Here is a 13,118-nt window from a genome sequence, read left to right as displayed (position 1 = left end):
ACCATCTCTACTGCACGTGCATGGATACGCAGTAGTGGTGAATTACTGGAGGTGGCATGCACAGTGAAGAAGAGAGCGCACAGACTCAGTACAGTGGGAGAACCCATCTTACCAGAAGAAGCCTGGATGGTAAGTATAATGGGGTGGATGGGGGAGGAAATAACAGTGATGATCTGTTTCTGGAAATGGCGAAATGGATTATTACCAGATAATCAGACAATGTCCCTTGGGTGTTCACCGCTCACACCAGGAATATGGGTAACTATTAGAGATGAGCGAGTAGTGTTCGATCAAGTAGGTATTCGATCAAATACTACAGTATTCAAAATACTCGTACTCGATTGAGTACCACTGACTATTCGAATGGAAAAATTTGATGCAGAACCAGCATTGATTGTCCGAATGCAATGCAGTCGGCTGTCATGACCTGATTGTTTGTTGGTGTACTGTTCTGTCGGGGATTTGATCCGGGCTTCTGTGGTCGGCTGCTGGGTTCCCTGCCATTGAGCCATCAGTGTGCACATAGTGTTCTGGACTTCTGAACACACTTGAGGTTATACGAGTCTAACCTCAGGTGTTATGGGTCGCCATCATCCTATGGGAGGATCTGGGGGCCTTTATTAGGAAGAGGGCTGGCTCCACCAGTTGCCGGTTTTTGTGGTCCCAACCTAGAATTCTTGGCCTTAGGAGGAAGAGGAGTTATTTGCTTGTGCTTACTGACTAAAAGGAGTTTGAGTGTTATTTGTGTGTGAGTTGGTTTTCCCTCCACACTTCTACTCGGCCCTTCCCTTCACGTCTGTTTGCTTGGCACTATCCGGTTGTTTGAGGTGGGTTCCAGTTTATTTTTTCCCCAGTCTCGTGTTTGCCCTTTCCTCACCTCTCCACTGTCCCTCTCCTCATTCCTCTTGTTTTGTACTTTGTCGTGCTGCATGTCAGTTGTCCAACACCTCCCGTCCTGTTTGTTTGTCTGCAGCGGCACCTTTATTTCTGTAGGGGTCACCACCCTAGAATCCCCAGTCCCTAGCTTTCTTGCAGCTCTTGCCCTGTCTGTCTGTCTGTCAGGTCTTCGTGCTAGAGAGCCAGGAGTCGTCGGGGCCAAGGTTAGCTTGGAGACAGCTGACCACCACCCGTAGGCAGGGCCTAGCTAGCCACCGTAGTGCCAGGGATAGTCTCCTTACCCTGTCTCCTTAGTGGTGCTATCTGCAGCCTGCAATCTGTGTCTGGACTCTGACACGAACGTGACATCGGCCAATCAACGCTGGTTCTTCTCCTAACTTTAGAAGTCTTCTCCGTGCAGCTTCCCCGCAGCATCTTCCGGCTCTTTATTCACTCTGCCAGGCATCGGGCCTGGGCAGAGCCGACTGCGCATGTCCGCTTGTAGTGTGGGCATGCGCAGTCGGCTCTGCCCAGGCCTGATGCCTGGCAGAGTGAATGAAGAGCTGGAAGATGCAGCGGGGACGCTACAAGGAGAAAACTGCTCAGAGGATCCAGCCCGACCCTCACTCGTGGACTTGGTAAGTATAATTTGATCGAACATTGCCTACCCCTGAATTGAGAATTTTCCCCCCATAGACTATAATAGGGTTCGATATTCGATTCAAGTAGTCGAATATTGAGGGGCTACTCGAAACAAATATCAAACCTCGAACATTTTACTGTTCGCTCATCTCTAGTAACTATCCATTTTTGATAAATTATGTTATTTAGAAAGTAGGAGGGGGAAGGTGTTTAGATTGGTGTAGGGATTTCTAGTTATCCTGGACAACCCCTTTAAGTCTGCACATGAACTGCATCTATCTGTTGGATAGTAAAGTTGCCATGTGATTTGAATAGCTCTGTACAATCATGTGGTGAAGTGCAGCATTTGTTATTCGCAGCTCAGCCTAAAACATTTTTTAATGAGGGGATGAAAAGTCTGTTGACATTGTGTAAATGTACTGAAAAGCACAATGAAAAATGAAATATTTATTTTTTCTGAAAGTTGATAAAAATCTGTACTCTTGTTGTAGGATTTATTTTCGACTTACCCGTGTGTGTCTATAATGAATATGGCCAGACAAGATTGTCTATGTGATCTTTTTCTGCTACGAGTCTTCTATGTTTCTAGTTTAGGCCCTTAATTTACTTTAAACAAGGAAGATATAATTTAATAACTGCTCTGCCTTTGTCAATTTAGGCATGGAAAAATCAAACATAATGTGAAAATTGTGAAATAATCTAAGTAAATGAAATAATAAAATGTTTCTTCTTTGTTACTTCTCTGATGTCGGTTATTCTACACTTCACAAAGTGTGCTTATTGTATGATCCTTCATTTGCATAATTTGAATACATCAAGGACTATATGCAAAAACATTTATGTATTTAGTCTCCAAAACATTTCTCTTTTCTCACTTCAGTGAATAATATTTTTAGCTGAATTATTTAACCGTACATTATTTCCTCTTCCTTTCTAAATCATTAAAGTATAATTAGTATATTACATTATTATCTTACAGTAAAGTATGCCGTTTTTGTACTTAAGTATAGATATTTAAATGTGTTTAAAATATTGAAGAAACATTACACCATTTTCCATTTCACTGACCACTACAGAAAAAGCAATAACCCTTTAAAATTGCATCCATTTCATCCATCCAACCTTTACTAATGTGTAATATGTCATACAGATAAAATAAGAATACAGAACTTGTTAGATTGAAAGCAAGGAAAACAAATACACCATTAGGCGAAGGCAGAAATAATCTCAGGGCTCCTGGAAAAAGTAAATAAAATGAAAAGTCATTTTGAAATAGATAAAAAGACGGTCATGTTGTTCCATTCTTTAAGAAAAAATATCACACTGTAAAACTAAATCTTATTTTATCTCAGCAAAATATTTATATCCCTTTTTTTAAATGTTGATTTAACAAAATAAGGAAACCTAAATATTTAAGTTTGATTGATTATTCCTTTTTCTTGGAAACAAAGAAAATGCCTCTATAATAAGATAATTGTATGCTGTAACGTAAAGCAGATAGCCAATTTTGCAGCAATTTGCCACAGTGGCATTTGAGATTCCCTGTTTAGCCTCAATAAAAGGTTATAAATTCAGTATTGCTCTTTAAGTTCACAAACTCCCACTATGACAGCATGCTTTGTGCTATGTAATATTTTACTAAGGAACAATTAACATTTAAAGGACATGTGTATGGAGAAAGTGACTTATTTTTAAAAGTTTTTTATACTAAACGTATTTAGTAAATATTTTATAAGTAATAGAGCTCCACACGAAAACTGTGTTCAAGATAATTTATTATAGCGAATGAGTGAGTACTTTCGGTCTATTTTTCGACCTTCCTCAGACTCTACATAGAACATAAAGAGACATTCCGTCATAACAATGCAACATGTTGTAACAGCACATGCTGTAAAATAAAACAAAGGAACAAAATATAGACATTTATAACATAAACAAATCACGAACATAAAGCCATGTGTCAGCCAGAAGTGAGTATACATCAGCAGTAGAGTTAGGGCCTGGGTAGTAGTAGTATATAGTGGTCAAGGAAAATTGTCAAGTCAGAACAAAAGCCAAAACAGAAGTTAAAAATCTAACATTCCAGCAGAATGATCCATAGATAGAGGAAATGTTGAAGTATATTATATTAGAATGAAGCTGCATGTGTTATCCCATAAACAAAAACATATAGACATAGCAGAACAGAGGTAGTCACCTGTTGTTTCAGTAGTCCAGTATACATAGGGAGTTAACTTAGTTCTGCCTATTTAAATTAAAAAGTGCATAACATAAGTACAGTTGCCCCCCATAAGAAGGAAGTATACATGTGATAGCAATGCTCGTTGCCAGGGGTTCTTACCTCCCGCCCGTCCGGGCCCGCACAGGGTTAATGAAAATGCCAAAATTCTGCAGAGATGCGCAGCAGGGAAGTGCCTCTGGCGAAATGAAGATGCGCGCCATATCAGCGTCCCTGCCCGCCTTTAAAAAGGGGAGTTCCGGCCTCTTCCTATTGGGCCGACGCGCGCATGTCTATGGACGTTCAGGCCTGATAGTAACTGCGCATGCGCGCGTGCCCGACAGGCAAAGAGACTGCCGGCCGCGGCAGAAAGTATCTGCCCAGAAGCGCATGCGCACTGGGGAAGTGCGATATAATAGAAGATCGCAACAATGTGCGTAGAGGAATGAGGAGAAAAGAGCAGGGCTGTCATGAAGGATTATAGGACAGGGATGGGAAATGGCTGAAGGAAGGAATATTATCAAGTATTGGAAAATAAGAGACAAGAGAAAAAACACCGTGTAATTAAAAGGGACCAAGTGAATATAATGAAAAGCAATAATGAGGATAAATAAGAAGTAAAAAAGGCCCAAAATAAATAGAAAAGTAGTAAAAAAGTAAAGAGATTTAAGCAATAAAAAATGAAAAATAAAGATTGAAAAAATAAAAATAAAAAATAAAGGAATGAATGAAAAAAATAAAAAATAAAAAGATAATAAAAATAAAAAATAAAAAATAAAAAATAATGAATAAAAAATAAAAATTAGTAAAAAGGATATATTTTTTTCATGCGGGCCCAGGCGGTAGTCGGGGGGCAATCTTAACGAGCCTGTGAAGAAAGAAGAAGAATGGATTATCAAGATAATGGGAACATCACGCAAATAAAGAGATTTTCAATAAAATGTGTTACGAGAACAAGTAGGAACACCTTAAATGAATGCCTGTACTTCGTAGTCTCGATTAAGACCCCTAGGCTCCATAGTCTGGAGCCTATAAATCCAGTACGCCTCTTTTTTCTTTAACATCAATATTCTATTGCCACCCCTTCGAGGGATGCTCACTTGCTCGAGTACCTGGAATCTTAACTGCGAGATGTTATGCCCCATTCTATCAAAGTGTGCTGGTAAGGGCAGCAGTAGGTTGCGGCAACGAATGTTAGACTTGTGCTGCTTAATGCGGTCTCGCACACGTTGGGTTGTCTCCCCAACGTATGCGAGACCGCACGGACATTTTATCAGGTACACGACAAAACTTGAATTGCATGTAAAGTAGTCCCTGGATGATATTGTTTCCCCTGTTTGTGGGTGATAAATCTTTTCCCCTTTTAACACATTAGAGCATTGATGACAGGATAAACACGGAAAAGTACCTTTCCGTGGTGTGCTAAGAAATAATTGACGTGACATCTTAATCTCAGAGCCTAGATCGGCTCGAACCAATCTATCTCTGAGGTTCTGTGGGCGTCTGTAACAGGGGCGAAAGTTTTTATGGAATGATGGTATCTCGCAGGTAGGGAACGAATCCCTTGTTGTAAATATCTCCTCCAAAATATTAAGCCCTGCCCAAATCGAGCTCCTACAGCGAGGCCTATCCTTCTGCCCTACATATGGTTATAATTTATTTCAACTTGACCTAGACATGCAACGATTCTATCGGTTGCTTAGACTCAAAGCTCATTTCTCTAAGACACTTCCACCTACTGAGGTCATTGACAGACCAAGTCTGGTATCATGTAAAGACCTAGGTCTTAAAATTAAAAGCACTTTTTGTGCGCCCAAGAATTCACCGGGTATTGAAACGGTTATTTCACTCATACAGAATGAAGTCAATGACTTCAGAAAGACGGTGGAAAAAGATTCTTTTACATGCAGATCCAACCTCTCTACTAGCGATAGAATGGCCCTGGAACAACTTGTCAAAGATAGCACTCTGGTTATTAAACCAGCTGACAAGGGTGGGGCCATAGTTGTCATGGACAAGTCTAAGTACACCAAAGAAATTAAAAGGCAACTTGCAGACCCTGAAGTATACACTTTACTTCCCAGGAATCCTGTCTATAGAATCACAGACAGGATCCAAACGGTTCTCCGTAAACACCTAGAATCCAAAACCATTGACACTTACACAGTGAATTTTTTAACTAAACAGGACCCCATTACGCCCGTAATTTACGTGTTACCCAAGATCCATAAAAATCTAATAGATCCACCTGGTCGTCCCATAGTGGCTTCCTGTGATTCTATTTTGTCACCATTATCCATTTTTGTAGAAAAACTCTTGACTCCTCATATCAAAAACACACAATCCTTTCTTTTGGACACTTCAGCCTTCCTTAAACTAATACATGAGACCACGAGACTACCCCCAGATACTCTCCTCGTAACTCTAGACGTGGTAAGCTTATATACCTGTATCGAGCACTCTAAGGGGCTGCTGGCCACAAAGACTTTACTGGAGCACAATGGGGTAAACCAATCAGTTATCAGTTTAGCATTGGATCTCCTCCAAATAATTTTGGAAGAAAATTATTTCTTGTTCCAGGATGATTTTTTCCTGCAGAAACGTGGAACCGCGATGGGGTCCAACGTCGCGCCTCCAAATGCGAATGCCTACATGGCATTCTTTGAGGAGAGCTACATCTATACCAACTGTCTCTTCCAGGATCACGCAGTGACCTGGAAGAGATACATTGATGACATCTTCTGTATCTGGAAGGGATCAGCCTCAAGTCTCAATGATTTTACCCAATACATCAATAACGTTTGGCCTGAACTCAAATTTACGCTCCATTTCAGCACAGAAAAGATTAGTTTCCTGGACACCATGATCTCTAAAAAACAGGACGGCACACTTTGTCCAGACCTTTTCACAAAAAAGACAGATAGAAACAGTCTTTTGCATTACGAGAGCTGCCACCCGACATCAACAAAAAAATCCCTTCCTAAATCACAGTTTTGTAGAGTGAAACGGATAGTTCAGGATCCCGAGATTAGGGAAAAAAGATTCAAAGAGATGGAAAACAAATTCAGAGCCAGGGGTTATCCTCATAAATTGCTTTCGGATTCACTGCAACAAACTAGGCAGGATCGCCCACAAGAACAAATCTCTAATCGTGACAAGGATGACAGTAGAATCACACTAGTACACACTTACCATCCCTTTATCTACAAAATTCATGGCATCATTAGAAAACACTGGCCACTTTTAGCCAAAGCTCACCCCGAGATACCATCATTCCATAAAAACTTTCGCCCCTGTTACAGACGCCCACAGAACCTCAGAGATAGATTGGTTCGAGCCGATCTAGGCTCTGAGATTAAGATGTCACGTCAATTATTTCTTAGCACACCACGGAAAGGTACTTTTCCGTGTTTATCCTGTCATCAATGCTCTAATGTGTTAAAAGGGGAAAAGATTTATCACCCACAAACAGGGGAAACAATATCATCCAGGGACTACTTTACATGCAATTCAAGTTTTGTCGTGTACCTGATAAAATGTCCGTGCGGTCTCGCATACGTTGGGGAGACAACCCAACGTGTGCGAGACCGCATTAAGCAGCACAAGTCTAACATTCGTTGCCGCAACCTACTGCTGCCCTTACCAGCACACTTTGATAGAATGGGGCATAACATCTCGCAGTTAAGATTCCAGGTACTCGAGCAAGTGAGCATCCCTCGAAGGGGTGGTAATAGAATATTGATGTTAAAGAAAAAAGAGGCGTACTGGATTTATAGGCTCCAGACTATGGAGCCTAGGGGTCTTAATCGAGACTACGAAGTACAGGCATTCATTTAAGGTGTTCCTACTTGTTCTCGTAACACATTTTATTGAAAATCTCTTTATTTGCGTGATGTTCCCATTATCTTGATAATCCATTCTTCTTCTTTCTTCACAGGCTCGTTAAGATTGCCCCCCGACTACCGCCTGGGCCCGCATGAAAAAAATATATCCTTTTTACTAATTTTTATTTTTTATTCATTATTTTTTATTTTTTATTTTTTATTTTTATTATCTTTTTATTTTTTATTTTTTTCATTCATTCCTTTATTTTTTATTTTTATTTTTTCAATCTTTATTTTTCATTTTTTATTGCTTAAATCTCTTTACTTTTTTACTACTTTTCTATTTATTTTGGGCCTTTTTTACTTCTTATTTATCCTCATTATTGCTTTTCATTATATTCACTTGGTCCCTTTTAATTACACGGTGTTTTTTCTCTTGTCTCTTATTTTCCAATACTTGATAATATTCCTTCCTTCAGCCATTTCCCATCCCTGTCCTATAATCCTTCATGACAGCCCTGCTCTTTTCTCCTCATTCCTCTACGCACATTGTTGCGATCTTCTATTATATCGCACTTCCCCAGTGCGCATGCGCTTCTGGGCAGATACTTTCTGCCGCGGCCGGCAGTCTCTTTGCCTGTCGGGCACGCGCGCATGCGCAGTTACTATCAGGCCTGAACGTCCATAGACATGCGCGCGTCGGCCCAATAGGAAGAGGCCGGAACTCCCCTTTTTAAAGGCGGGCAGGGACGCTGATATGGCGCGCATCTTCATTTCGCCAGAGGCACTTCCCTGCTGCGCATCTCTGCAGAATTTTGGCATTTTCATTAACCCTGTGCGGGCCCGGACGGGCGGGAGGTAAGAACCCCTGGCAACGAGCATTGCTATCACATGTATACTTCCTTCTTATGGGGGGCAACTGTACTTATGTTATGCACTTTTTAATTTAAATAGGCAGAACTAAGTTAACTCCCTATGTATACTGGACTACTGAAACAACAGGTGACTACCTCTGTTCTGCTATGTCTATATGTTTTTGTTTATGGGATAACACATGCAGCTTCATTCTAATATAATATACTTCAACATTTCCTCTATCTATGGATCATTCTGCTGGAATGTTAGATTTTTAACTTCTGTTTTGGCTTTTGTTCTGACTTGACAATTTTCCTTGACCACTATATACTACTACTACCCAGGCCCTAACTCTACTGCTGATGTATACTCACTTCTGGCTGACACATGGCTTTATGTTCGTGATTTGTTTATGTTATAAATGTCTATATTTTGTTCCTTTGTTTTATTTTACAGCATGTGCTGTTACAACATGTTGCATTGTTATGACGGAATGTCTCTTTATGTTCTATGTAGAGTCTGAGGAAGGTCGAAAAATAGACCGAAAGTACTCACTCATTCGCTATAATAAATTATCTTGAACACAGTTTTCGTGTGGAGCTCTATTACTTACCAGTTTTGACGGGGTGGGACCCTATCTCCACCAACGGGACAGCAACTGTATCCCTGTTTCAAACTAGTAAATATTTTATGTCACTACCTTTATCTAGTAAGAATATGCAAATCTGTCTCCTAAGATGTAAACAGGGAGACATTGCATCTGTTATGCTGCCCTCTATGGTCTATCTGGTCTCTCACTTCTACCAAATCAGTTCTCTCTAGGCTGTGCTGATGAAGTCCAACCAGACAGAAACGGTGCCGTCCGTAGCTGAGAAATTGATTTGGTTATAACCCCGCATTATGCAGTAAAGACTTCTGGGAAAGTCGGGCATGATGTTCAGGGTGCTTCCCATAGAGGGCAGCATAAGAGAGGCACTGTCTCCCTGTTTACATCTTAGGAGACAGATTTGCATATTCTTCCCATGTTCCTTTGCAGTGGAGCAACTATACAGTCCTATGAAAAAGTTTGGGCACCCCTATTAATCTTAATCATTTTTAGTTCTAAATATTTTGGTGTTTGCAACGGCCATTTCAGTTTGATATATCTAATAACTGATGGACACAGTAATATTTCAGGATTGAAATGAGGTTTATTGTACTAACAGAAAATGTGCAATATGCATTAAACCAAAATATGACCGGTGCAAAAGTATGGGCACCTCAACAGAAAAGAGACATTAATATTTAGTAGATCCTCCTTTTTCAGAGATAACAGCCTCTAGTCGCTTCCTGTAGCTTTTAATCAGTTCCTGGATCCTGGATGAAGGTATTTTGGACCATTCCTCTTTACAAAACAATTCAAGTTCAGTTAAGTTTGATGGTCGCCGAGCATGGACATCCCGCTCTCAAATGATCTGAAAACAAAGATTATTCAACATAGTTGTTCAGGGTAAGGATACAAAAAGTTGTCTCAGAGATTTAACCTGTCAGTTTCCACTGTGAGGAACATAGTAAGGAAATGGAAGACCACAGGGACAGTTCTTGTTAAGCCCAGAAGTGGCAGGCCAAGAAAAATATCAGAAAGGCAGAGAAGAAGAATGGTGAGAACAGTCAAGGACAATCCACAGACCACCTCCAAAGAGCTGCAGCATCATCTTGCTGCAGATGGTGTCACTGTGCATCGGTCAACAATACAGCGCACTTTGCACAAGGAGAAGCTGTATGGGAGAGTGATGAGAAAGAAGCCGTTTCTGCAAGCACGCCACGAACAGAGTCACCTGAGGTATGTAAAAGCACATTTGGACAAGCCAGCTTCATTTTGGAAGAAGGTCCTGTGGACTGATGAAACAAAGATTGAGTTGTTTGGTCATACAAAAAGGCGTTATGTATGGTGTTCAAAAAAACAGCATTTCAAGAAAAACACTTGCTACCCACTGTAAAATTTGGTGGAGGTTCCATCATGCTTTGGGGCTGTGTAGCCAATGCCGGCACCGGGAATCTTGTTAAAGTTGAGGGTCACATGGATTCCACTCATTATCAGCAGATTCTTGAGAATAACGTTCAAGAATCAGTGACGAAGTTGAAGTTACACCGGGGATGGATATTTCAGCAAGACAATGATCCAAAACACCGCTCCAAATCGACTCAGGCATTCATGCAGAGGAACATTTACAATGTTCTGGAATGGCCATCCTAGTCCCCAGACCTGAATATCATTGAACATCTGTGGGATGATTTGAGAGCGGGCTGTCCATGCTCGGCGACCATCAAACTTAACTGAACTTGAATTGTTTTGTAAAGAGGAATGGTCCAAAATACCTTCATCCAGGATGCAGGAACTGATTACAAGCTACAGGAAGCGACTAGAGGCTGTTATCTTTGCAAAAGGAGGATCTACTAAATATTAATGTCTCTTTTCTGTTGAGGTGCCCATACTTTTGCACCGGTCATATTTTGGTTTAATGCATATTGCACATTTTCTGTTAGTACAATAAACCTCATTTCAATCCTGAAATATTACTGTGTCCATCAGTTATTAGATATATCAAACTGAAATGGCTGCTGCAAACACCAAAATATTTAGAACTAAAAATGATTAAGATTAATAGGGGTGCCCAAACTTTTTCATAGGACTGTAGCTGTATAAGTCTCCACACACCTGAGAAGGTGGTCTCTCGCTAAGGATGGACGTTATCCCCATTACCTTTATCTAGTACTAAATCCTGAAATTTCACTCTGGCCATGAAGTCTAAATAATAGACTGACCCTAGCTAAATATGTAGGGGTTTTCTTTGCTGAGGTCACCTTATTTACATTACATACAACTTACATCAATATAAAATAACACCAATGTAAACATTACAATAGGAAATCTCTTTAAACAACACCCATGGATGCATCCAATATTGACAATTGAAGATTTTACAGCCTTCACAAGGTTCCCGGCTGTCATGACAATGGGATCCCAGTCCTGGAGCTTGCTGCAGGTGCCAACAATCGCCGGGAAGACAGTGGTGGCCATGCGCTGCTGGGAAAATGGCACCTGGGTCAGCTTTGACCGAGGCGCCAGAGGGGTTAATGCAGACACCCCGCGGCTATGATGGCCGCCCGGCTCCCAAGCACCGTCTTTAAACACCCTGCATCAGGAAAGGGTTAAAGCAGATCACTAAATGCTGTTAAGAGAACAGATAAGAAGCTCAGACAAGATGTCAGCCCCATAATCATGTACAGTACATAAGTTAGTATTATAAAAAAAAATCTACAATAGAAAAAATGTGATTTTAATAAGTACATTTTAATCAAAGTAATACATTCCTTTTAAAAGTCTGTGGACGTAATCTCTACAGAAATAAATTATACTTTAATATGCGACCAGCCTTACCATTCAACAAATTACCACTGTAAAGAAAAGTATGTAAATATATAATTATGACATATGTATTGTTTTACCATACATTCTCAGTTTAGAAATTGGAAAACTACAATCATGCTTATTGTGCTTTAACAATCTTAACATTCTTGCACTTGCCTACTTTGCTGTACTATAAGATCTAAGTAAGTAATTAAGTAAACACTTGCATTTTATCATTCTTAAACTGATTCACTAGTCAGGGAAGAAATGTATACTTTACCAGGAGTCTATCATTACCGTTTTGCATTTTTAATTAAGCCGATTGTAATGTAGCATTTAGAAAGGCTATTCTAGGCATACCTCTGTTTTTCTGATCCTTGCAGCCGTTTTCCAGGAAAAACGCTTTTATTCGTAAGATAATTCATCTTCAGGGAGCTCCAGGAGTGTGAGCCCTGTGCTCCGAGCATCACCGCGTCATCAACCTAGATGTTTGTTGACTGCCCGCTTTTTGCTTGAAGATCCCTCCTGCTACTCCTCTTCACTGCTTTCATGAACAGCTAGTCCCGTCAGTGCGTACAGTGCATGTGCAAGATTTTATCGCTCCAACCGGGCTACTCATGGAGGCAGTAAAGAGTAGCAGCAGGAGGGATCTTGAAGAAAGAAGGGGGTGGCTAACAAACATCCAGGTTGATGATGCAGACTAATTAGTATCCCAATAAAAGTGTTTTTTTTTTCTGGAAAATGGCTCTAAGGATCAGTAAAGGAGAGGTATGCCTAGAATAGCCTTTTTACAGCCAGGGCTACTGAGGGACAAGCTGGCCCTTGTTGGAGTGGACCACCACCTCTTCAACTGGATCCTAGACTACCGCACAAACCAACCTCAGTATGTGAGAGCCCAGGACTGTGTGTCTGACACTCTGATCTGTAGTACAGGGGCACCCCAGAGTTCAGTTCTTGCCCCATTTCTCTTCACACTGTACACTGCTGACTTTAGGTGCAACTCATCTAGCTGCTACTTACAAACAGCGCCGCACCTTCCATGAGGTGACCTGAAGCGAGCGCTTCAGGCAGCGCTATGCCAGGGCCTCAGGGAGGGAGGCATTTTTGGTTACCTAAACCAGTCCAGGACAAGCTGTCCTGTACTGGCTTAGCACCGAGCGGTGGTTTGGGGAGGCCACTGGTGCAGCGCTGCTCCAGCAGCCTCCCCTCACACTCAGGCAGAGAGCAGGTCATCTCCGTGCCTGCTCTCTGCCTGCGAACGGTGCTAAGCCCCGCCCCTGCACTTCACCACGCCCCCTCCGCTCCGCCACGC

The sequence above is a fragment of the Leptodactylus fuscus genome, chromosome 3, assembly GCF_031893055.1.
Source record: "Leptodactylus fuscus isolate aLepFus1 chromosome 3, aLepFus1.hap2, whole genome shotgun sequence".
Lineage (NCBI taxonomy): Eukaryota > Metazoa > Chordata > Amphibia > Anura > Leptodactylidae > Leptodactylus > Leptodactylus fuscus.
Note: the sequence above shows the minus strand (reverse complement) of the source record.